The sequence below is a fragment of the Suricata suricatta genome, chromosome 1, assembly GCF_006229205.1.
Source record: "Suricata suricatta isolate VVHF042 chromosome 1, meerkat_22Aug2017_6uvM2_HiC, whole genome shotgun sequence".
Classification (NCBI taxonomy): domain Eukaryota; kingdom Metazoa; phylum Chordata; class Mammalia; order Carnivora; family Herpestidae; genus Suricata; species Suricata suricatta.
Window position 1 is genome coordinate 164,460,916 of NC_043700.1, and position 24,600 is coordinate 164,485,515.

The window sequence follows — 24,600 nt, forward strand, 5'->3', positions numbered from 1 at the left end:
TGCCTTAGCTGCTGCCGAACTTCTCAGAGTCTTTCAGGCACTAATTCACACATTAGCAGGATTCATTCGATCTCCCGGTCACCCTTGACACCTGTCTTTCCCTTACATTTGATTTCTAATCCATTACCAATTCCCAGTGACTGTATCTTGAACAGAAATATTTCTTGGACTAGTTCACTTCTCTCTGTTGAACTGCCACTGAAGCCCAGACCAAACTTCCCAGGTCTCTTGCTCAGTCCACTGCAAAGCCTTCCTAACTGGTCTGCCCACACTGGAGGGTAACGTGCTCTCCACAATCCCCCCAGCGGAGTCCGTGCCAACCGCAGGCTGGATCATGCCAGCTCCCTGACTTTAGAGACGTTTGAGCAGCTTCCCACTGCTCCTAAGATGAGAGAGGACAAGATTCCTACTCATGTCTTTAAGTTTCTCTTGAACTATCCTCCTTTCTGGGTTCCATATTCACAGGTCTTCTTTTAGACCCACATTATCTTGCTCCTGCTGTGCCTTCTTCTTGGCTGAGTCCCCTTATCTTCCTCCAGAAGCTGCTTTCACTTCCCTCCCTCACTGGGTCAAATCCCTCTACTACTGAGTTACACGGTACTTGTCACTACTGAAAGTTTCCATCTATGTGATTACTTGGTTAATACCTGAATCTCTCTCTTCTAGACTACAGACTCTGAGTTTGTGAAACATTCTTTGTGAAATATCCAGTTAGTTTACTGATTCAGGTTTGGGGAGAACACCTCTGAAACTCAGTGGCAAGAACTTTTACGCAGAAAGGAAGTGAGCAGGAGAGAGGGGTCTTGGGTCCTTAGAAACATGCCATTGTTTTGCTGAAATTTAGCATCCTTTGAAATTGACCACCCATTTGAGAAGTTGAATATTGAGAGGATAGGACCCTGGGGCTAAGTTCTGGAGATACCAACAGTGTATAGCTTTTTAAAATTCTGTAACAGAAGATTTGTATTTAGAACATACACATATCATCTGATGACCCAAACATTTGTACCCAGAGCTCTTGCATTCAGTAAGCTGAAGAACGCAGTAAAAAATGGGCAAAAACTGACTCTTCCCAACAGATGTAGAATAGCCATGAACAGAAACTATCGAAGTGGCTCGTGGTGCCAAAGAGGGACTGACACACGCCTTGGCCTAAAGGGCCTTTGAAGTGACACAAACAGCCCAAAAGGAGTCATAACTACTCCTTGCGGAGAAGAAAACTGGCCAGAAGACCTGTCGGTTTACTACCCCTCAACCACTGGATTTCTCACAACTTGTGAGCAGGGGCAGCCCACAGGGGAGTCTTACGATACCAGAAAATTCCCAGACACGCACTGGGTGCGTAGCTGTTGGTGCTCAAACTTTTGCTTTTGAAATGTTTCAAATCTGTAGAGGGCTTGGAAGACTGCTACCGAAGAACGGCCACCTCACCTTCCAGCAGCTGGCCCCGCGGGCTTTGGTTTGGCTCCAAACAGGCTGCCCTTTCCTGCTTTCCTGTGGACAGGGTGATTGTGGTCCTGCCTCCAGAAGGACTGTGGAGTTGGATCACAAAGGTCCACACTGCAGGAAAGCCCCCCGAACCCTCCCTCCCCACAGATAATTCATCAAGAAATATTTAGGGCTTGACCTTAAGTAAAGTGCTATGAGAAATAAAGAAAGACACTATGGGGCATACTTAAAGAAAAAATCTCATAACCATCTGAGAAAATAAAACACTTTCCTGTGAAAGAATAATCAGCAATAAAAATATTAGATAAGCCTTGACTGAGGGGGACCTAGAAAGTGCTGACAGAGGTAGGATAAGATTGTTTCTAGTTATGTTTCTTTGTGGAAATGGGTTCCTGATGGGGAGCAGCACATCTTAACGAACAGTTAGTTTCCTTGCACTAAAAGACCAATTCGGGATGGTGACTTTATAAGGCAAATTACAAATAAGTCTTACAAATACTAATTTGTTCTGTTCTACTGTGAACAAACAGAAGTGTTAGAGGCCCGATGCCTTATCTGAATAATATTTGCAATTATTTTAGGTTTTTACTGGAAGGACGACTGAAAGCTAGGGAAAATTATTTGTTCCCTGAAGGGCTAACCTTAGTTTGGTGGACTGAAGCCAAATAATTAATCCATTTTACCCTCCTGACAAAGAATGGGCTACTATATTCACCTGATGTAGCAGGTCAGCCCCATACTAAGAGCCAGCTGTGGAAGGCCCGGTTCCTGGTGTCTCCGAGGCTGGAGATCTGGGCAGCGTTTCCCTTAGAGCTCATTATTTCCAGAGGTCTGTATCTAGGACTTAGAGAAATCAGAACCAGGTAAATACTGAGTAAGATCACAACCTGGTATAAATGTTAATCATATACAAAGAAAAATAGTGTGTAAATGGTGAGCTGGGGTGGGGGGAGCTCTCTGATGGCTGTGCAAAGTAAGCAGGGGGTGTGTTTTTAAATTAACACAGATGATCACTGCATTTGGGCAGTATAATGTAAACTGGATGGGGGTTTTCAGGTTCAAGTGATCATTTTCTATCTTAAAAAATTTTTTTCTTAATGTTTACTTATTTTGAGAGACAGAGACACAGAGTGTGAGCAGTGGAGGGCAGAGAGAGAGTGAGACACAGAGTCCGAAGCAGGCTCCAGGCTCTGAGCTGTCAGCACAGAGCCCCATGCGGGGCTTGAACCCACAAACTGTGAGATCAAGACCTGAGCCGAAGTCAGATGGATGCTCAACCGACTGAGCCACCCAGGTGATCATTTTCGAGAAGGGTCTGGCAAAGTGCCGTTCACGAAAGCACATGGTGTGAGAACTTGGATATCTAAAACCTAAGTTCTAGATCACACGTTCCCACCTGGAAAGGACTCATGAAGGAATATTGCTCTCAGATTCACAAGGTTACCTGTTTTCTTTAATTTATGCTTTCATCTCATTCTTTTCTGATTTTTTTTCCCTCAATGTGCACATATCAATTTCACAACCAGGAGATAAACAATAACACTATTTATTAAATAAAGACCAGGGTTGAAGCTTCTCACTTTTAAACTGCTGCTGTCAGCAAGGAAGATTCTCAAAAGCTACTGCCAAGTCAAAGCCCATGGATTGGTGGACACATCTCTGATGGTGTACTTAACACATGTCTACAGACCTGTACTCTAAAAATTTTTAAGGATCCAAGCTAACTGAAATTACTTAGAAGTCTGTCACTTTATTATATTTTAACAGTTGTATTGAGATATAATTCACATATTTTACCATTCACCTACTTAATGTGTGTAATTCAATCATTTTTAGTATATTCACACACAAGTACAGCCATCGCCATGATTGATTTCAGGGTTCATGACTTGTACTCTTTGGTCAGGAACTCCCAATCACCATTTTCCTCAGCCTGAGGCAATCACCAATCCAATTTGTTCATTCTGGATCTTTCACATAAATGGAATTGTGTAATATATGGCCTTTTCTGTCTGGCCACTTCGTTTAATATTCTTTAATTTCGCTTAATATTCTCAATCTGTAGCATGCATCTCCTTCATTCCTTTAGTCTGCTGTATGGATGTATCCCATTTTATTTGTCCATTCATCAGTCAATGGACATTTGAGTTTTTTACTTTTTGGCTATTATATGAATAATGCTGCTATGAGCATTCATGTTCAAGTTTTTGTGTGGACTTAGATTTTCATTTCTCTCGGGTATATTCTTAGGAATGGAATTTCTACGTAATACAGTTAGTTCTATGCTCCTTAAAAGAGGAACTGCCAGACTGTTTTCCAAACTGGATGCATCATTTCACATTCCCACCAGCAGTGTATGAAGGTTCTCATTTCTCTAGATCCTTGCAAACACCTGTTATTGCCCATCTTCTTGATTGTATAACTATTCTCATGAGTGGCTATTATAAAGTGGTACACTTCGTTATCTTTAACATGTGCTTTTAAGAACTGTTTTATTACAGAAATCATACAAGCTAATAATCACAATTTCTTCATGTGCATGAGCTGATTTGATTCCCAGCTTCGAGGTCAAAAATAATACTATGGACGTGTTTGCACAGCGATGACCCTCATTTTACAAAGAGATGGGAGGCTCAGGGATGTTAAGAAGCTCTAAAGCTGGGATTGAACCCAGCTGTGTCTAAAAGCTTGTGCTTTTCACCACGGTGTTAACCTGTTTTAATGGCTGCTATATGCATACATAAACACATGGAGATCCAATGGGAGAGTGAGGTGAACTTTATGAATTTCCAGCGTCTCGTAATGACGAGTAAGATGTTGATAGGACATGGCTTTTAGATTACAGAAACAGGCAACATGTTATCTGTTGAGAGATTAAGGAACAGAGCAGGGATTTCTGTGACCACGGAGAAGTTTAAAGAAGACCTGAGATTAAGGAGAATCACGTTAGTTAGGATAAACTATAGTCTCTTATCATCCCATCTGGAGAATGAAGACATTAACCATCCTAGGGTTATGGTGATAAACAGCATGAGAACATGTGCTAAATGTGTTCCCCTTTGGTCTGTGCACTTGAGAGAAGGAGGCCGGTTCCTCCTGAATTACTGTGTATCTGAATGCCGCAGGATACCTTAGGTTTTGTGATTATTTTCCACCTTACACAAAAGAGTTCCTTTCTCTTACTCTTTGTAGTTGAGGAAAAATTATTTTGCTATAATTAAAATTATTTTTGAGTTTTGGCCACAATCGCAATTCTAGAAATTAAAATCCCTCATGTGCTAGTTAAACATTACTAGAAGAATCACTACAACCTCTTTTCCAGAAATCTATTTGGTGGCACTCCACATATAATTATTATGTCTTTATCTAGACTCTTTCTGGTCTCCAAATTTGCATATGTGACTCAAACAGAAGATGTTAAGGGCACTGATCTTCTAAAAAACTAATGCATACACATTGCTAAAGGTGGCTTATTTTTATACATAATTTCCTGAAGAGAACTAGACAAAAGTTTCTCCAACTTCAAGAACCTTAGCAGAAGGAGCACGCTGGTTTGGGGTCGGGGTAGAGTTAATTCAGGAATAAGAACTATAGACTAGAATGTTTTTTTATTTTAAAGATACATATTTTGAGCAAAGGCTCCTGTTGTTTCAATCTTCGGCTGGTACTTGGCAGCCTGTGTTTGGAGGGCTCATCCTCCCTGGGAGTGGGGGGGAGGGCTGTGGGCGAGGTGGATGCAGATAAGGGAGCAATTCCAGTTTTATCGCTCTGATGGATTTTGTGCTAGGGTTGAAGTGCTCAGCAGGGGGCAAAAAAAAGGGAGCATTGTTTCTATGGACTGTACAAAGGAGAGGGAAGGAGGAAATGGTAGAAGAGCGATTTCTCAATTTTTATTTCTTAAAAGGTGCTCTTGTGGCTGCGTTTCCTCTAAACCCAGCGTTTGGTGTCCACTTGGAGTGAAACGCAACCTTCTTGGTCAGGTGGTATATGGGAAGATCAAGAGGGATTTTTCCAGAAACAGCAGAAGGTCAAGTACAAGAGGTGGGAGAACGGATTCTGCTGATGGATCTTCAGTAAGTGACAGTATTGATCTTTGAAATCATTAAGCTTTGGTGTTTTGATCTGTCTAAAAAAGTGAAGTGAATTATTTTATGAGGAAATGAAAAACTATCTACTAGATGATTAGAAGCTAACTTCTGAGTTTCCAGGTGTCATTTGACCTTCATAGTTACATCAGTAATGCCTCCGCATAAAAATCAGGAACATCTCACCTAATGTGGAAGCACCTGCTGGGAGGGGTGGTGCTAACACTGAGGAAAGTCTGCTGGTGAACTTGACTGAGTCACTTTGAACAACTTGCTTAACCTCTCTGAGTCGCCCCTTTAAGTCAGATGATGTAAATCACTTGGAGTGCCTGGCACAAGGGAGGCACTAGGTAAATGTTAGCTATTCCTGTTCACTGACAGATTTTAACTGCCATCACCACGACATGGGGCCTTGCCCTTCCACTCATCCTAGCACACACATCATGTCATCTGTATTTTACTTGGCCTCTGCATTTGCAGACTGGGTTTTGAGTGCCTACTGTTGGCAGGTGGTGGACCAGAGGAGTCAAAGATGCCTGACCCACGGTCCTGCGCTTGATGGGAAGGAAAACAAGGTGATGTCATCAGCTGAGAGTCATGGGAGGGAGAGCCAATCAGTGGGGTTGGCTGTGAGGCTGTGGTGACTGCAGTTTCCTATGGGTTAAGCTTAAAGGGGCCCGAGGACCTGTAAGCTGTCCAGCAGGCAGGGGTTACCGGGGAATCTGTGGTTGGGGAAGGGCAGGGCTGGAGACACAGCATTCGGTGCCATGTGCACCGCCTGAGCCATGAGCGGCGCACACACTTCGATGCTGCCAGAGGTCGGTCAGGGAGCTAGAGGACAATGATGAGGATGGAGCCCAGGAGCACCAGTGCTTGGGACAGGAGGTGGCTACAAAGGTGTTGGGAATTTCCTAGGGCCCCGGCTAACATGATGTGGGGCTATCTAGTTGTTTTTTTTTGTTTTTGTTTTGTTTTTACTATTTATTCAAAGAACACAGCCAAAAAATGTAGCTTTCTCTTGAGTTATCTACAAACCTTCAATTTACCATTCTCTAAATCCTGTCAATCCTTTTAAGAGTGGTTTTTCAACTTGGTAATTAAAGGAAAGGGCAGTTTAAATATCTTACTTACACATGTAATATATTTGATTTTTAAAAAGTGTCTCAGTGACCAATAAACAAACCTTTTGCGGCACTTAAATCATTTTATAAAGCCAGAAAATTCATAAATAACATAAATCTTCAGTTGCCTTAACCATTTCGATCCAGTAGAAAACAAAGCAAACCTATCTGAAAAGTATCAACTTAAAGATCCAAAGTCTAAAAAATCAATCAGCTAATGGCATAGTTTACAGTGGAATCACAAGACTTAACATGCTAATTAACGAATCATCCTACCCACTGTGAATATTCAAAATATTGAAGGGGCGCCTGGGTGGCTCAGTCAGTTAAGTGTCCGGCTTCGGCTCAGGTCATGATCTCACGGTTTGTGGGTTCGAGCCCCGTGTCCAGCTCTGTGCTGACGGCTAGCTCAGAGCCTGGAGCCTGCTTCAGATTCTTTGTCTCCCTCTCTCTCTGACCCTCCCCTGCTCGCCTGCCTCTCTCTGTCTCTCAAAAATAAATTTAAAAAAAAGCATTAAAAAAACCCACAAAATATTGAATACAAACCCTTTCATAAACTTACCTAAAAATATAAATACTTGGGAGTTTTATTTAGTTCATCTTATTTATGCTTGATTCTAAACCTTGCCAGGGTGAAAACACTATCTCCTAAGAAAATAATTTGCTTTACTGTGGAATCTATACCTTACAAAGGGCTCAGTCTTCTCTGCTCTGTCCCCAAGACTCAACTTACAAGTTACCTAACTCTTAAGCCCTCTAATTCTTCTACCTCTTACACAATCTGCCACTGACCCAAACTGATGAATCTAGTCACCATTTGACAGGACTCTCAAATCTTTGCACACGCTTCCCTGCTGACAGTCATAGCTCCCAGGCATGCATAGGACCTGTGACTGCGTCCTGCATCATCAAATCCCAGGGTCACAGGTGATAGTAGATGGCAGGCAAGCAGGGACAGGCCGTGGGAGCAGACAACAAGCCGGGAGTGAGAAGTATAATAGTATGAGGAAAGGCAAAGGAAGGAAAGGATTTTAAAAAGAACAGCATCATCCATGTCTGTTTAAAATGCTGCAGGGACGTTTCTCAGGTAAGGGGATGAAATACGACTGTTAGTCTTAACGGCCATAAAGCTGAGATTAAAGTTTTATCAGTGAAATTTTCATGTTACAATGTGGATAGAAAACCAGTAACTATAAATTAAGAGTGAACTAGGAAGTAAGAAACCAGGAACTGCATTTAAAGGCAGCAATGAGTCAAGAATTCTTTAAGACTTTTAAATTTCACTTAATATTAAGGGAAATTGAGGGGGGGCAAAAAGAAGAGGAATGAGGCTCAAAGAAGAGATGTCTGTTCTGTTTTATTTTTTAAAAAAAAGGTTTGATGGGGCACCTGGGTGGCTCAGTTGGTAACATGTCCCACTTCGGCTCAGGTCATCATCTCAACCGTTCACGAGTTCAAGCCCCACATTGGGCTCTCTGCTGTCAGCACAGAGCCTGCTTCAGATCTCTCTGCCCCTCCCTAAATCTCTTTCTCAAAAATAAACAAACATTTAAAAATAAAGTTTGTTTACTGAGGAGAGAGTTGATTCCTTTTTGGAAGGGAGGAGGGGATGCTAAGAGCTTGAAGATTTAGGACAGAGGCAGCATTATTACTTGGTGACGCAGGGTCCCAGAGGATCCAGGCGAAAAGTGAGGGAGTCCATGTGAAAAGGCTGACCTTGAACAGGAAAAGGAACACCTCTCCTCTGAGAATGGAGGGAATGAGGAAAGAATTGATAGGGAGGAAGATAGCTGCGCCGCTGGGGCGGGGCAGGAAGTTGGACAGCTGGGCATAACTGCCCGAATCTGGCCCCAGTGGCCAGCCTGGCAGGGACGCAGGCAGCACACAGTTTCTGGGAACAGACTGAATCCGGGCTGGGTGGTGACAGCTCCAGAAGTGGCCCAACGGGAGCCATCAGAGCTTCCGGGTAAGGGAGCAGTTCATATTAATCATGGATCAGAGAAAAAAACCCTAGAGGTTTCTGTGGTAAAGAAAATGAGACCAGAGGTTAGCACGTGCTCAAGAGTAGTCACCAGCGTCTCTTAAGCTAGAAGCTGGGTTTCTTGACTCCCAGAATCACGCTCTCCCTGTCTCAACGTGTCACTTTCTCTGAAAAACCTTCCCTGCCCCTCTCCCGTCTAAACCAGATTCCCTGCTATACATTCTTTCACCCTTCCCTTGCTGCACCACAGGCTGGAATGCTAGTTTTATTTATGTGATTGTTTCATGTTCCTCTTTCCCCATTGATATTACAAGCCACGTGAGGACAGGGCCTCTATTATTCACCTCTGTATCCTGGTCAGCACATAGCTCAATGTCTAGCATGTAGTTAGTGCTCAACAAATGATGAATGAATTTATATTCCAAGTATATGGTGTGGGAGTATGATATTCCAGAACTCCCTCTGCCCACTAAGGCTATACATTCGTGAAAAAATGCACACTGTGGGCTGCCCAGGCAGGCTGACTTACACTTTCTCTGTAGGTCTGGCATCTGGTAATGCTCAATACATACCTGATGAGTGATTAAGAATTTTTGCGCTTTTGGAATTTTAATTCCCTTAAGAAAAACAAGCAAACATGGCTGCCTCCAAGCCACTCAAAAATAAAGATGCTACCTGAACACTACAAAACTTATTTAAGAATAAACAAATTAGGAATGTCCAAAGAATGTTATTCAGAATAATAGAGTTCATCAGTGCTTTGTTACTATCTAATTTCTAATGAAAATACCGATCATGTAACTAAGGCAGCTTCTGGGATAAGACGGAACGAGAAAATCCAGTGTTTAATTTCTGAAGTTTCACACTTTTGGAGTGTCTCAGAGACATCTTCTTAGATCCCACCCTGATTCTAAATGAATTTACCCAATTTTAGTGCAGAAATTCTTGTGTTTGAAACATGTAAAAAGAGAAAGTATCACCAATGAACTGTCTACCACCCTTTCTCAGGGAAGGAAATTTGTGAACACACACACACGCAGGTTAGTACCATAGGTAGGCAAATATTTTCCCACGTCCCACCCAAAGCAAACAAATGAAAATAGAAACTTCAAAGACAATTACAAAATATCTCCAAATTTAAAGACACAGCACCCCTTTCTAGATTAGCAATGGGGGGAACTGATTTGGAAGAGTTTAAAACTAAATTTTATATAAATGTGGATGAGTGTTAGAGTCTAAAAGAATCAAACAGATGGTAATTTAAAAAATGGAAATGTTTAAGATCTGGAAAAAGCTGAGTTGAAATAAATTAATAAAACACTGGAAACAAGCTCACTACATTTTTCTAACGGGAACAGAACAGCTTCCGAAAGACAGTGGCCCATTTAGGTGATGAACACCAGATGCCAAGTGTAGTTCATTATAGACAAAAGTATTCTATTAGCCTCGGGGAAGAAGTAGAAAAGAATCAGGCTCCAAAGGAGGGAAAGCCAAACACAGCCCTCAACAGACTGCTGTGTGTGGCTCTCCAGTTGCCCCTGGGTAACTCCTGGTCTTCTAAGGACAAAGTAGTTCACTATCCCCCTTCCGGTCAGTGAATCCAGATCCAGAAGCACCTGGTGCAACGGGCCACCACCACGCACTGTGGACAACCTGCACTCCCAGCCAGGCCAGGGGCAGCGGCTTTCCTGTAAGGTGGGATACCGTCCCTGGAACCCACTCTGTGAAAAGGGTGTATGAGAGCCTTAGGAAGGGAGAGTTTAGGAGCCAGCAGTGGGAAACCCTGACATTATCAGCTGATTAAGGGAATCCTTGAATAGGGATTTCTCCGTTGGAAAGTTCAGAATATTGGTGTATTGCCACAGGGGAGAAGTGTACTCTCTGATGCCCCCAAAGTCCGTTTTCCCAGCATAACCAATTGGGCAATGTAGCCGAGCGTCCCTAACTTATTCTCATTCTGTGTGTGTGAGAGAGAGTTGGGGGGGGTGGAGATTGGGTGTTTGGGGGTGTCTTTCTCCCCCCCAAATTTTAGACTTGCTTCCTGCTTGGATCTGAAGTCTAAAGTCTATCCATTGCTTCAATGAGCATTGTACAGAGTGCTGAGCACAGCCCTGGACACTGGCTGAGTCTGAGCACATCACTCACTGGCGGACAAAGATTTATTTACTTGACAGCCCAATAAAAGCCAGTTATTCATAGATACAGTGAGTGCTAGAGAAGACTTTGCTTGTTGTCGTAGAAAGAATTCTAGACCAAGAGTTAGTACATCCCTGGATTCCAGTCTTGGCCCTGTTACTTTAGGGTCATGTGATTTTGGCTGAGCCATTAACCCGTCTGGGCCTCAGCGGCCTCGGAGGTGAAATGGAGATAGGGAACCAAACGACTGCTGAGGCCCCTTTTGGAGCTACCACTCTGGAATGAGTGACCTGTGTGTTCACAGGTAATGATTCTGGGAGAGAGGGATCAGGAGTTTTCATAATAGAAGGAGGGTAGTTACACGTTTTCTATAGAGTCTGATGTCCCTGCTGCAGAAATCCCAGAGTACAGAAACTGTCAAAATACAGATTGCAGATGTCCCCGGTAAGCTTTGCCTCAGAGATAAATACTGTTAACTGTTTGGAATTTTCTTCTCCCAGATGTTTTAATTATAAGTGCAGCTTATGATCATTCCTGTTGCTAGGTTAAGTGCTAATTATCATCATCACCACCTTATTAAAATGGAGCACCGAGGGTATGTTTCCTCAACACATTTTTGTGAAATTAAAACTATATCCTGGACATCGTTCCACAGGTCATCTTGCACATCTCATTATCGGTGCTGGCTGTCGCATCAGGCCTCTAAGCTGCACTTGATGTGACCAACACGTATTGACAACACAGGAATTGTTTTTGTGATTATGAACAACACCATGACAAAATTCCCTAAAATCCAATCTTTGACCTTTCCTGCCTCACTTCCCATTCCCATCCATCACTGGGTCCTGGTGCTGTCTGTCACCTAGTATCTCAGGAAGCCGGGCCCTTCTCCCCGTCTAATTAACGCCCCCTCATTCAAGCGGAAGTTCAGTAACATCTCATGCGACAACAGCTCCTTCACTGGTCTTCTCTCTCCCCCACTCTGTAGCCAGGGAAGCAAATCTCATTACTTCCAAGTTCAAAATCTTTATTATTTTTTAAAAATGTTTATTTATTTATTTTTAGAGACAGAGACAGAGTGAGAGAGAGTGAGAGTGAGAGGGGAAGGTGCAGAGAGAGAGAATCCCAAGCAGGCTCTGCATTGTCAGTGCAGAGCTGGATGCGGGGCTGGAAACCATGAACTGTGAGATCATGACCTGAGCTGAAGTTGGACATTTAACCCACTGAGACACCCAGGCAATCCCCCAAGTTCAAAACTTCCAATAGCTTCTCACTGTTCTTAAGGTCACCAACTAACGATGCTCGAACTCTTCTATAATTTGCCTTAAGATACACTCGTTGGCTCTGGGACACAGGAGTATGTTTTTAACCTGCACTCTGGGGTGTGCACCAAGGAGTGCATGTCCAGATCTTTAGTGAGAATGTTAGCACAAGGCTGCAATCCAGAGGTGCTGCCTGTAGGTATGCTCGCTTCTTTACCTCAGTCAACAGGAAGGACTTCGTTAATCAGCATATGGATGTCAGAAGCTATTTCCCATCAGAAGAATCACTTCCAGATGAGATGTACAGACTGGTGAGGAACAGTGTGGAGCCGTTCACTCTCCACCAGCACAGTGCACAGTAGTCACCCAGTTCCCCCCACCCTGCCAGTGGGTCCCAGTACTTGTTTCTGAAAAAGCCTGACTAGCGGCCAGCACAAAGGAGTCTTGCTGCTAACCTGGCCTCTAGAAGAGTCACATTTGCTTCTAGTGAACTCCCCATGAGAGACAGTTGGACAAACTAAAGGGAGGAAGGAGGGACTTCACTGAGCCTACACCACGGGCTCCGTGACTGTCTCGATTCCTGCCTACGGATCAGTGATGGAAGGTGGGGCAGAACTGGGCCTGAGATTTGCTTTTGAGCCACGTGTGGGGCTGCGAGGAAGATGACCTTTACTCTCACTCAACTCTAGATACTGGAGATTTCAACATCCACCAAAAAACCCCCTAAATAAACAGGAAGGATCACATTCGTAGAGGTCAGATTACGTATAGCACGTGGCCTACGCACAGTCTCCCTCCTGCCTGCCTCTCCTGCTGCTCCTCGGGCTCAGGACACTTATGGGAAGACTGCTCTTTCTACCTGTGTGACCACACTGTTGCCTGGGTCACCCTTGCAGCTCCTGTGCCCCTAGAAATCTCACCTTCTGGTCTCAGCTGGATGCCCCTTCCTCAGGGAAGCCCTCCTGCCTCCCAGTCCAGGTCACAGCCCCCATGCCACCACTGGGGGTGCCGCGGACATTTGTCCCTGCGGTCCACACAGGAACAGAGAGTGATCTGTCTGTATGGTTATCACACTAATGCCTCTGAGACAGTGTCCAGGTCTGTTGTGTCCACCTTTGCATCCCCACCAGCTGGCCTGGCCTCCACAGACAACTGCTCCACAGAAGGGCACTTAAGGGGCACCTGGGTTGCTGAGTCGGTTAAGCGCCAGACTTCAGCTCAGGTCCTGATCTTATGGTTCATAGGTTTGGGCCCCGTGCCGGGCTCTGCACTGACAGCTCAGAACCTGAAGCCTGCTTCGGATTCTGTGTCTCCCTTTGCTTCTTTCCCCCTCGTACTCTGTCTCTCAAAAATAAACATTTAAAAAAACAACACCCCCCCCCCTCCAAAACAGAAGGGCATTTAGGTTTTGGTCCACATGGTGTTAGTGGGGGTGAGGAGAAGCTTTTCAATGCATTAGGTGTACTAACTAGGGTGGGCACTCCACAGTGAAAAAGCTTGACAATAAAGTTCTTAAAATAATGTGATCAAACTCGCAAAGGATGAAGAATCTATAAAATGCCAAGGGTGAGGCAATGGCTCTCTCTTTTAAATACTTATATAAAGGGGCGCCTGGGTGGCTCAGTCGGTTGGGTGTCCAGCTTCGGCTCAGGTCAGATCTCACGATTTGTGGGTTCGGGCCCCGTGTCAGGCTCCGTGCTGACAGCTAGCTCAGAGCCTGGAGCCTGTTTCAGATTCTGTGTCTCCCTCTCTCTCTGACCCTCCCCTGCTTGTGCTGTTTCTCTCTGTCTCTCAAAAATAAATTAAAAAAAATAAATAAATACTTATATAAATGCCAACTTTGGTATGATAAAAAATCTTTCATGGAAATGAGGACCATGAAAAAGTCATCTTCCTCATGTCTCATTTCTCCCTATTTTATAATTTCCTTTAGTCTCAGCACTTAAAGAATGATCATTTTGGCATCTAACTAAATTCTGCTTTCTCAAAGAGCTCTACTTATATTTTAAATTTAAAAAGTATTTAAGTTTATTAAGTTATTTAAAGTAAAATATTTAAGTTTATTTTTAGAGAGGGAGAGTGTGTGAGTGGGGGAAGGGCAGAGAGGGAGAGAGAGAGAATCCCAAGCAGCCTCCCACTATCAGTGCAGAGCTCAACATGGACCTTGAACTCACAAACCATTAGATCATGACCTGAGCTGAAACCAAGAGTCAGACACTTAAATGACTGAGCCACCCAGGTACCCCTCTACTTTTTTTTTTTTTAATCGAAGTTAGTTAACATATGGTGTAATAGTGGTTTCAGGAATAGAATTTAGTGATTCATTGCTTACAGACAAGACCCAGTGCTCATCCCAACAAGTGTCCTTCTTAATGCCCATCACCCATTCAGCCCATCCCGCCACCCACCTCCCCTCCAGCAACCCTCAGTTTGTTCTCCATAGTTAAGAGGCTCTTATGGTTTGCCTCCCTCTCTGTTTTTATCTTATTTTATTTTTCCCGCCTTTCCACCACGTAACTATGTTCTGCTTTCTTTAAGAACTCCACTTTTGTCTCCTCTGTGAAGTCCTTGGCAGCCTCCCTACTTCCGACTAATACAAACATGCGCTTGTTACTACACTCCCCGCCCCCCAAGGTTCTTTATATGCTTGAGGTACAGAGTGCATTTAAAACAGACCTGGACAGACATTTTAGTAGATGATTTTATAGTAAGGAAAATTATGTATCTGGTCAGACATTCAGGGGAAGCCCATGTGTTTCAGGCTGATGTCTGCCGTTCCTTCGTGTGGCTCTTGTCGAAGGTAAAGATGAAGGGAGCTATGGGGAGAAGTGGATCACTTGGTCACCACCCCAGCCCCATCCTTTCCTGCCTCCCACACCCCATGCTGCTGCTCGGGCCCAAACGTCTCATTCTACATTTGAGAACACCTTTGGTGTCAGGTCAGATTTATTAAACATTCACTACGCGCAGACACATGCTAGGGGAAGTAGTCAGCTTCCGGGTGTGACAGACAAGGAAGCTGAAACCCAGGGAGATGAAATGGAATTCCTGAGGGCCCACAAATGGCAGAGTGAAGATTTGAGGCTGATGACAGTCCAGCCCTCATTCTAGTCTTTCCTGGGAGAGTGGGTCAAATGACTTAGTGATGGAAGAAAATACAAGCCCGCTCCCAGTTTCTTTTTAAAGAGCTCGCATCAACTAAGTAGATGGTGAGCACTTGCAAACAGAAGTGAGTAGAGACATTTAATGGGACCAAACCATGCATATAATGCTGTCATCTGTGTTTGAGAGGATGATTCTGTTGATCTCTGACTTACAGGCATGCGTGTACGTGTGCCTTACCGGGTCACACCTGCCGTTAGGGGCCCTGCAAAGTGCTAGGGTGGCAAATTCCTCAGATTTTATTTGTTTGCTTGTTCTGCTTTTTGTTCATCTAATAAACTCTTACAGGGCAACTGTCTATCAAAGGTGCAATTTCAGTAATTTAACTTTCTCTAAAGATACTTAGCTTTTTTTTTTTATTACAAAGAAGTCACACTTCTTTGGCTCGATTAAATCTTTGAATTTAGGCAGGGTATTAAAAAACAACCCTCTAGGCTTCTCCACGCTAGTGGGCTGTGACTTCTCTACATCCTCTTGTTTTCAGGCTCACCTCCCCGGAACCACAACATAGCCCTGTACTTGAGCACCAGGAAGTACTTGCCTTTTAGCTTTGAAAAGAGAAATTGTCACATCAACAATGAAGACCGAACTAATTTAAGGGAGAGGGGGCATCAGGCCTCCGGCAGTGATCTTCTGAGGCTGGACCTCTGCCTCAGTGACAGTGTGTCGCTGAAGCTTTTACTATGTCCGCTTCTAGGACATTTGGCTTCCTTCGCCAAAACCAAATCCCAGTGAGGATATAAAACCTGTCCTGTCAAGTTCAAAAGAGAATCCAGATAAATTGTACTTTGTAAACTAAATCTGGATTGTCTAGCCAATAAACTGTTTTATGATTCTTTTTAGAAATGACTGCAGTAGTAAATGCACCTTGCCACATGCTAGATGGCCAGCAAACCAGGATTCAAACCCAGATCACCTTGACTTGAAAACGTGAGCTCTCCCAACTTTCCCACAATGCCCAGGAGAGGCTGGGAAACACAACAGGGAAAGGCGTTGCTTTGAAGCCTTGTAGTCAAAGAGTGCAGGGCTTGGGGGTGGAGACAAGGGTTCCCACTCTCATTTTGCCTTGGACTTGTGGAGTATTCTTGAACAAGTTGCTTTCTCTCCCCGGCCTTGGTTTTCTTATCCATAAAGCCAGGTGTTTGGATCAGTGAAGCCCCTTTCCAGATCATGTTTCTGTAACCTATAGATATTTGCAGAACCTTAGTTTAGTTGTGTAAGAAATGGGCCTAAAAATGTATTTGGAAAAAATAAAAATCTTTTTATCAAAGAATCAAATAAAATTATGTAATTTGAAATATAAAGTGTGGTCTGTTGCTACTGGAACCAACAGAGGGATTCAATGTGATAAACCAGGTAAGGGAGGAAATGTTTTTATGAGGCATTTTTATGTTTTCATGAAATAATTACTTGAAAATCACCAATTTAAATTTTCAAGCATCTTTCTGAGTGTGGCACAGTGTATATGAAAACAACAACAGCGACAACAACAAAAAATCCAAAGCAAAATCTATTGATTTAATAATTTCCTTCAAAGACCAGTTAATTCCAAAACCTTCAGAGTGCTTCACTGGTCAGTTGGAAGACTGAGGTCTGGAGTTAGGAGACCTGAGTTCAAGCTTTGGCTGACCTTACAAGCTCTCACTGTCCTTAACCATGAAAGGGACATAATAATCCTATCTCTACAGAGGTCCCAGGGAGATCCAACAAACTGAGGAACTACTTTCCATGAAGAACTGTTTCATTAGAACTAACTCCCTGCCAAAAAAGTTCTTTCACAAGATACAGGAAATTGACAAGGGCATTTTGATTTGGAACTCTGTTTGAACTGCTTCCTAGCAAAAGTTGAAACACTGCTACAATTCAAAGGAACGGGAGGGGCGCCTGGGGAGCTCAGTCCATTGAGTGTCTGACTCTTGATTTCAGCTATGGTCATGATCCCAGGGTCGTGGGATTGGGCCCGGAGTCTGCTTAAGATTTGCTTGCTCTCTCTAAACGAAACAGAAAATTAAAAATAAAACTCTCAAAGGAATGACAGAACCTGTTAGCAAACAAACTGAACACTTAAACTATCATTCATTACCACCACCAAGTATCTTCTTTTTCTGTAGTAAAGAATGCAAAGGTAATATCCGAGCCTAAAGGTTAGGAAACATAGTTCAGAACTCGGCCATCCAGAACTATCTCCACTCCCCTCCTCCGTTTTTCTTTCCTCAGAATCCAAGTAGGCATCAAGATTTGCCGGATGTGCTTTGCTTCTCAGACTTTACTTATGAATCATCTGGGGATCTTGTTAAAATGCAGATTCTGGTTCAACGGATCCTGAGGTAGAATCTAGATTGCATTTCTAACCAGCTCCTAGGTGACTATCATGCTACTGGTCCGTGGGCATCACTTTGAGTAGCAAAGCTATTGGCTTGCTGGGAAAAAAATGGCGGAGAGTTGTTTTTGGAGACATGCAGACATGGGTTTGAATTCCATGTTTATTAGGTCTTAGCTGTGTGACCTTGGGTGAATAACTTCATCCATATAGTGGGATTAGTACCTATTTTATATAAGTGATTGGAGGGTCCTCTGAGATATTAATAAACAGACACAATTCTTTTCAAATTAGCCTTTCCCCTGGCTCCCTTAAGCTCGTTATTTTGTCCCCCATTACTCTTCTCTGATGATCTAGTCAGGTTATTTCTCTTTACTCTGAAACTTATTGTTCATATAGCTTGTGTGCACATGCACACACACCATAGGCACAATCTTTGAAGGCACAATCATATCTGATTTTTCCTTTTAGCACAGAAATCAAGAAGTATTCTTAGAGTTAAATTTTGTTCATATAAAACTCTTGAGTTCTGGGATAATACCATCCTTCCCTGCAACATCACGTAGGGGCAGGGAGGCAGGGCTGCATTTCGGTGGTTACAAAAATGGGCTTTGGGTCAGATCTGAGTACTACCTGCACTTCCTAACTCAGACCAACATGTCTGAGTTTCAGTGTCTTCACCTGTAAAATAGGATTTCTGCCTTAACCTCAAGTGTTGTTGGGAGAATTTAGTTAAGTGATGCAAAGTGCTTAGCCAATGTGATTGCAAAAATGGCCACATTTCCCCACTCCTCCCTGAATCCTTCCTATTCTCATTTTTTTAAATGCTTTTTTAATTTATTTTTGAGAGACAGAGAGAGACAGCACAAGCATGGGAGGGTCAGACAGAGAGGGAGACACAGAATCCGAAACAGGCTGAGCTAGCTGTCAGCACAGAGCCCGACGCAGGGCTCGAACCCACGAACGTGAGATCATGACCTGAGCTGAAGCCTGACGCTCAACCGACTGAGCCACCCAGGCGCCCCATGAAACATTCCTATTCTCGGAAGCGACTCTGCAGCTCCTCCCATCGAAAGGCAGTCTCCTCTACCCTTTGAATCTGGGCTGGCCTCTTCCCTGGCTTTTAAAGGGGACTGCAGGAGGAGCGCCTGGGTGGCTCAGGCTACGATCTCAGGGTTCAGTTTGTGGGTTCGAGCTGCATGTCAAGATCCGCACTGACATGGGTAGAGCCTGCTCTGGATTCTCTCTCGCTCTCTCTCCCTCCCTGACTTTCTCTCTCTCTTAAAATAAATAGACTTAACAAAAGTAAATAAAGGGGACTGGAGAAGTAACTGTGTTACTTTCAGCCTAAGTCTCCTCTTACAACCATGCTGAGCCAACACGTGATCACACCCGACGACTGACGGAGCGGCGCAGCCCAGCGGCTCCCTGGTTGCCTCAGCTGATGATCAGCCAATGTTCAGAGGCAGATGCCCAAGGGAGCCTGAAAAAGGCCAGTGGATTCACCAGGTCCAAACGCCTGGTCCACAAAGTCATAAACTAAATAAACAGTAGGCATTTTAAGCCATTGCGTTTGGGGGTGGTTTATTACACAGCAATGGATAATTAATAATCTCTCAAGGAAGCAATTTCTCCATACGTAGTGGCTGTTCCAATATTTTGGGAAGAGGGTACCTAGCAGAAGATGACTTTCCCATAGCACCAAATTTTGCACTTTTTTGGGCCAGTAGTAGTAGGAAGGTGACCGGACGCTCAGACTCTGGTCCCAGCAGCTTTTCCGCTGGACAGCCATATGACCCGATACACTTCATTTAACCTCCCTGAGCCTCAGTTTTCTCATCTGTAAATTAAGGTGCTTAGAATCAGTGATTTTCAAGGTTCTTTTCTGGTTCTAAAAAGGTCTGAGGGTGCATTTCTCCAGAATGTGATACTTATTTCCTTGCTACGAGACAGTCCTGAACTCAATTTTTCTGGTCTTGTGGACTCGGAATGTAATCACAGACAACCTTGACCTGTGTGGGCTTTGTTGTTTACAGCAATTGGTTGTGACGTTTCACGCTTATCATAACAGCCTTGGGCTGAACCTGTGAGGCAGACCTCCTTGCTGTGGGCCAGGAACCCATGTGGCCAAGCTTGTGAGGAGTCCAAAGAGAAATAACGCCATGTACGTTCTGGCGACAATCTAAGTGTGTGGCTCTTAACAACTCTTCGTGGGTGCAGGCAGCCTTCTTTTATTTGTTCTTAGGTTGCAACAGTCTGGAGAACTGATGGTGTCGGCCATCTGACCACCAGAGAAGGGGGATAATGCTTCAAAGCCTGAAGTACAGATCCAATCTTTCTCACACATAAACGACCCAAGCTAGGTACTCAATTAACAAATGGAAGGAAGATTTAACACCAACATCAATAGAAATGTCAAAACTCTTGGGTGTAGAGACCAGCTATGGGCCTAAGAAATACATGAATCACAAACACATCCAAATACATGTTGTATGACAAAGCTATGCATGCTGCAGGGGCTGAGGAGACTGTCCGCAGGCTGCTAGCGCATGCTCGGACACTGCACATCCGCGACTGCAGCAGAGGCTTCTCCCCAACACACAGCGGCCAACTTAAAAAAAAATGCTGGGGGCACCTGGGTGGCTCAGGTCATGATCTCGTGGTTTGTGAGTTCGAGCCCTACGTCGGGCTCGGGTCTGACGGCTCAGAGTCCTGAAGCCTGCTTCGGATTCTGTGTCTCTCTCTCTCTGCCCTCCCCTGCTCACATTGTCTCTCAGAAGTAAATAACATTAAAAAAAATTTTTTTAATGCCGTTCTACTATTTCTACAACTGCTATACAATTAAGTCAGGGTATTTTTTTTAAATGTTTATTTATTTTAACATTTATTTGTTTTTGAGAGACAGAGCATGGTCCACCACTTAACCAACTAAGCCACCCAGGCGCCCCAATGTTTGCTTATTTTTGAGAGAGACTGATCGTGTGTGGGCTCTGCACTGACAACATGCGGAACTCAAACTCACAAACTGTGAAATCATGACCTGAAGTCAGATGCTTAACCCACTGATCCACCCAGTTGCCTCTCAAGTCAGGGTAATTAAAACTTTTTTTAAAATGTTTATTCATTTTAGAGGGGTGAGGAGGCACAGAGAGAGGGGGAGGCACAGAAACCGAAGCAGTCTTCAGGCTCTGAGCTGTCAAGAGCCTGATGCGGGGGCCTGAACTCATGAACCATGAGATCGTGACCTGAGTCAAAGTTGGCCGCCTAACTGACTGAGCCACCCAGGCGCCCCTCAAGTCAGGGTATTTTTATTCCCAGAAGGAGTTAAGCTAAATCAGAGTGCATACACCGTTTATTCTAACTTAGCCTTCAGATCCACATATATAAGTGTACACTTTTGTGGAAAAGTGTGACATCTCCTTGGCTCATTCTTTATCCAAACCTTTCTCTGTGAGAGAAACAAATGAGTGAGTGCAGCTGGAGAGTAACACAGTCAGTAGGGAAAACACGGCAATGAAACATGGCTCACAGCTACCTGCCTGCAACAACTGCAGTTTGAAATGACATGGGAAAGAACTTTAGAGACTTGAGTGAGTCACCCAATATTTTCTCTGACTTATAGCCTAAATACCTTTGTCCTGCTAAGTATCTGTAGAATCCATTCACCTCTCACTCTTCGCCTGTGGATTTTTAGAGCAGCTGCCTTGCTGGGATCTTTCCCATTTCATTCTTCTTAGTGTAGCCAGAGAGAATGTTCTAAAATACAGATCTGCTTTGCTTAAAATCCTTTGGTGGCTTATCTGAAGACTTATCTGAAGATCCCCAAAGGCTAGAACTGTGTCCCCGGCACTTTGCTCAGTGTAGTGCCTGGTATCTCTGGGTTTACAAACGTGTTGTCTCCAAGGTCAGGGAAGGGTTGCACTTAATTTTAGAGAGCCACTTGTACACTGAATAGAACAGAATTCACTGCTTATGGTAAAATTTGAGACATATTACTTTTTTAATTTAAAAATTTTTAACATTTATAATTTTTGAGAGAGACAGAGAGAGAATGAGCAGGGGAGAGAGAGAGAGAGAGAGAGAGAGAGAGAGAGAGAGAGAGACAGACACAGAATCCAAAGCAGGCTCAAGGCTCTGAGCTGTCAGCACAGAGCCCAATATGGGGCTTGAACTCAACGAGCTGCAAGATCATGACCTGAGCCACCCAGTTGCTCCTTCCTTTTGTTAATATTCACTGCAGCTCAGGATCATCCTAAGATGCTTGATGACACTGAGTCAGTATTTTGAGTTGTGTTTTGCTTTTGGGAGAGAGAGAAAGAGGGAGTATAAACTGGGGAAGGGAGAGAGAGGGAAGGAAGGGGAGAGAGGGAGAAAGGGGGAGAGAGAGGGAGAGGACCCCAAGTAGGTTCCATGCCCATCGGGGAGCCTAATATTGGGCTAGATCCCAGGACTCTGAGATCATCACCTGATTGGAACTCAAATCAAGAGTCAGATGCTCAACTGAATAAGCCACCAGGTGCCCCTTGAGTTCTATTAAGTAACTGCTTCAGGACATTCATCTGACAGCTATGTTGTATTTGAGGACAGGGTTATTTTGATGATATATGGTCCTTCTGAAGATTCCAGTTTCTATAGGATCAGGATATTCTCAGGTGAAAAGGGTGTGAACAGGTAACAGATTTCACTTTCACTTTATTCTCTTAAAACAGCATTCGGGTGGTAAACACACTAAGAAGGGCCACACCTGGGTGACCCATCTGACCTGCAGATAGGTGAAGGCTGAGGTCTACCCTTTTCTAGGAGAGGCTTCCGACTCTTCCAGAGATCTAGAAAGTCTACATGCAAATCAGATAATGACCAAAAAAAAGGGGGGGGGGCGGACAGGCAGGACCTAGGTACTATTTAACCAAGATCCCAAAAAGGCCCAAGATTCAGGGTTTTTGGAAACATTGTTAAACTAGGAGAATTTGCAAGTCCAGGTGGAGGAAACCTAGCAACTTCAATTACTGAATTTGGAAACGGGAGTCCATTCTGAGAAGTGCAGTAAATAAGCTCTTGAGGCACCAAAGGCAGGGCTGTTCCAGGAGTAAGGAAGGCAGTGCCTTCTCTGCCTGTGGGCCAGGACTTGATTCTGGCCAGAACTCAGGGTGTTTCTAGGCTCAGAGAGACAGTGGGTGGGAAGTCAGGGGAATCATTCCATCTTTAGGCTATCGAACATATTTAGTTGACATACAAGTTTTCGTTTTATTTTATTTTTAAATGTTTATTTTGAGGGGGGAGGGGCAGAGAGAATCCCAAGCAGGCTCCACACTGAGCACAGAACCTGACGCAGAGCTCTGTCTCACAACTGTGAGATCATGACCGAAGCTGAAATCAAGAATTGGAATCTTAACCCACTGAGCCAACTAGGCATCCCTGGTCTCTTTTAAATCCAGATATGCGAAAGCTCTTTGATCATAGCTAAGATTGGTCACATTTATCTTTAGATGTCATTGGATATCGAAATCTTTAGAACCATTAAGGACCAGCCTCGGGGCCGATGCCATGAGACACGCACTCCTCACATACTTGAAAAGAAAGAACAGTACCAGGGTGGACACAGAGTGAGCAAAGAAGAGATATAAACCCAACCCCGCCTTCCTGTATTCATGTCTGCTCCATTTCTGTTCCATGATCAAGGCAGGTTCTTATAATGGATTCTTTACATGTTAGGAAACTACAAATAACCCCAGAATTATACTGTCCCTTTAGAGCTTCAAAAATTGTTTCAATGACCTGCCTCTTGACTGCTCAGGTGTTTTACAGACACTGGTGTTTGGCCTCAACCTTTAACATTCGTCTCCTTAAAATAGCATTAACTGGAGGATTAGATGTAGGAATAAGTGTAATTTTTTTTTGTGTGTGAGAATACATAGAATTTATCGTGTTTAAAAGCAGCGACCACTTTCCATTTCTTTCTGGTTCAGCTCTCAGATGCTTCTCATCTTTTCTACAGCAGTTGCTCCTCATAACAGTTTGGGTACAACCACTCAGGACTTTCATAAGTCAGGGTGAGAAGCGCCATTCTCACAGCGACAGGAAGATACTAAAACACCCTCTTTAATGATTTGAACCACCTCATGGAACACTGACTTCTTCTAAGTTCACTGGGCGAAAATCTATACCACAATGGAAAATAAAATGTACTACGTTACTAAGGGGAGTTTGTTTTGTTTTTAAGGTTAATTACAGTCCTGGAGGGGTTAAAAAAAAAAAGTCCTATGGATTTTGAAAATCTGTCCTGTATCACCGGAAAAACTTCTTCAGTGGTGGTTTGTGAAAATCTCACCTCATCAGGGCTGCCAAGGTCAAGGGAGACCCAAGCCATTGCCCTGGGAGATGCCTAATTATTAAATATTCAGCAAACAGTTTGTGACCATTTAACAGTTTGCACCTGGCACGCTCTTTCAACGCGTGCGGCTTCCTAGAGCTGCACCCTCCCCGCTCCACCCCTTCTCACCGCCACCCAGGGCGCCAGCACCCCAACCAAAGCAAATCCTGGGACCCAAGGACGTTTCAAAGAAACAGCGGCGGTCAGCATTCCATTTCCGTCTTATTCGGAAAACGCCCCGATGCTTAAAAATGGGGGAAGGGGACACTTAGAAATAAGAGGAAAATCTCTTACAATTTTTCCAACTCAAGTTCTCAGGCGCCGTTGAAAGTTCATTAATTAGGGATTTAAAAACAGAAGTGTTTCACACACCGCCCAGACGCCGTACTTTCCAAACTGTCCTGGTCTTGAGTTTGAGGACTTTGCGAAAAGTCCCGCCTGCTCCCGCCCCCTCCCGCTCCCCGACCCCCGGGCTGGATTTTGTCTCCCTTCCCGCGCCTTTGTTGAATTCGGTGACTTTTCCGAAGTAATCAAACTGAGAATTGCCTCACCCCATTTCCCCCCCACCCCCCTTGGCAGAAGGAAGTAAAGAAATAAAATCGACCTGCGAGAGAAGTCGGGGAAGTCGAGTTCGGCAGGAGGCAAGCCGGCGGCGGGGCCCTACACGCCGGGCGGGGGACAGTTCCTACCTGGGGACGGGCGGCGGCGGCGGCG

General features: G+C 44.1%; 1 protein-coding gene across 4 annotated transcripts in view; it reads right to left on the reverse strand.

Moving 5' to 3' along the window:
• C1H4orf19 (chromosome 1 C4orf19 homolog) overlaps positions 1–24,600 on the reverse strand; it is a 110,876-nt gene that overhangs the window by 65,800 nt on the left and 20,476 nt on the right. Inside the window, exon 1 of one of the 4 annotated variants that reach the window (XM_029947598.1) lies at positions 24,491–24,590. The exons of 1 other annotated variant lie outside the window; for it this stretch is intronic. The gene's annotated coding sequence lies outside the window, so the exon portion shown is untranslated. Of the gene's footprint in view, positions 1–1,431; positions 1,450–24,490; positions 24,591–24,600 lie in introns of those variants that run through there. 2 more of the 4 variants (XM_029947565.1, XM_029947589.1) reach the window with 2 other exon arrangements.